Consider the following 2,331-nt stretch of genomic DNA (forward strand, 5'->3'; position numbering starts at 1 on the left):
TGATTGAAGGTGACCATACCACAAGCATCTAATTGCAGTTGTATTCCACGAATGGTGCTTAATTGCATCCGAGCATTAATGCTAGATAGCGGCGAAAAGGGTGGTACTTGGACGAGAGACCACTCCTGATTTTGCAATATCTGTTCTCATTTTTGTTCACTTCAGAGATTTTGTATACCAATGGTGGATCTTTGGTTATGAGAAAAACACAGATGTTAACCCACTAACTATAAAGGATTCTTTGTAGTTAATACCCTGTTCTTTCTTGGTGATTAATTCATGCTTATTGCTGTCCTATTTAGACAGCACGACCAAGAATGATTTTGTTATTTATATACAATTGACTGGTGTATAGTACAATACAAATAATGAAGGATTCACTGTGATTGGATATTTATGGCTTTGATATTCCCGTGCCATATAATTGTCATATCTAATCTGCACTTTTTGAGCCTGCCGTCAACATGTGTGTCTGTCCCCTTCTTTCATTTTTCTTGTTGAAAATATGAACGATTCCATTTCCAATATTAAGTGACAAATGAAAGGGCTAGCTTAAGAAATTGCGGACATACCCCACTGGAGATGCCCAATCTCTTCCGATCTTGGAAGCTAAGCAGTGGAGGGCCGGACCAGTACTCGGATGGGAGACCACCTTGGAACATCCTGGTACTGCAAATAAATTTTGCTGCCCAATCCTAAGTCACAGATGGGTACTCGGATTCATATGACCCATGATTTAATTCCCTGCAACTACTTTTTCCATTTGGGATTTTTGCAGTATGAATGATGGTCATATATTCATCTGACAGACACCTTTGAGACTAGTAGGTGTTCTTCCTTTTTTCCCCCCCCTTTTCCCCTCTTTTTTGTGAATTCTAAAGTTTTTCCGGCTTACATTATACTATAGCAATTTTTGCTAATTACTTATTAAATTGACATAGATATTTTTGCACAATAGTCTTGAATCACACAGAAATTTTTTTTCGAACTCCGTTAATTCTATATATTTTAACAAGAATTTATTAAACTCATGATTTTACCAGCCTAAGACATGTATACAACTTAGTTCCTCTGAGTTAAGAGTGCTCCCAAACAAGAGTCTACTTCTTTTTCCATTTTTCTTATTTGGTATTCTTCTCAATACATTTTTGACTCATGGGAGCACCACTGAATGGTAACTACATTTAGTGCACCCTAAAAGATATACTATCTTCCTATATGCACAGTTACCTTAATCTGAAGCAATTCTATAACATAAATTTCAGTTTCTCAGAGGACATTACTCAGATTGCTTTTCGTACAAAAATTGTTGCTAGACCAGTGCGGCTCCCACAAACCCCTTCTTTGAAAAAAGTAGATAATACAGGAAACAACAGCAAATAGTGCTACAATATTGGCCGAAATCTGAAGTGTATATTTAAGAATCTGACATACCTGCCCAACAGTTTACCATTATTATAGGAGTGATCTCAAAGGGGATAACAGTAGTCGGGAGGCATTTGATATGCCGCTTGTCGGGAACCCGGCACTCAGTATACCGGCGCCGGAATCCCAACAGCCAACATACCGACAACTATTCTCCATCTTGGGGGGTGCATGACCTCCCTGGAGGGAGAATATATACGTGCACCACCGTGCCCGCAGTGTGGCAAGTGCAGCGAGCCCGCAAGGGGCTCTTCTTCACTCGCCAAGGTGCTGGCATGCCGGTGGTCAGGATACCAGCGCCGGGATACCGACAGCTGGCATAACATACTACACCCTGGACGTCATTAGTATATAATATGGTTTAGATAATCAAGCTGTCTCATGTCACGGGACATTGGCAATAAGGAGACGTCAGCCATCTTTCCTATGTTTTGAGGTATTTGGCTTCTGCTTTCCTGGACAAGTACACATACTTTTCATGTCCGACCACCTCATTGACCAATGATATCCATGCACCAGTATTGGGGCCAGAGGTAGCCATACGCAGCCTAGCCACACATACCTTTGCCATGGTACACAAATTAATCACATACCTTTGAGTACATTTGTCGATAATATTGTCAGCAAAGTACATACATGCATAGGGATCCCAGTAAGAGTAATAATCCTAATGATTGATTTCCAAAATTAGGTAATTACAGGACATGCCCATAGTAAATGCCAGAATGTGCCATCTAATGAATCACACTTTGGACACTTAGCATCCCACCTACCTCCTATCCGTACCAAGAGCTCAAGTTTGATATAGACCCTGTTGTCAGGTCCGGGTGTTTTTGTGAATCCGTTAACCCGTGACCAACCACAGGTGTAGGTGCTGGGGTATGAAGAAAGCAGGGAGGACGAAGA

The 2,331-nt window shown here is 41.0% G+C and overlaps 1 pseudogene; it reads left to right on the forward strand.

The window, feature by feature from the left end:
* The first annotated feature begins 558 nt into the window (after positions 1-558).
* Positions 559-678, forward strand: LOC134935760 (5S ribosomal RNA; annotated as a pseudogene).
* The last annotated feature ends 1,653 nt before the right edge of the window (positions 679-2,331 follow it).

This window comes from Pseudophryne corroboree, chromosome 1, assembly GCF_028390025.1.
Source record: "Pseudophryne corroboree isolate aPseCor3 chromosome 1, aPseCor3.hap2, whole genome shotgun sequence".
In the NCBI taxonomy this organism is placed as follows: domain Eukaryota; kingdom Metazoa; phylum Chordata; class Amphibia; order Anura; family Myobatrachidae; genus Pseudophryne; species Pseudophryne corroboree.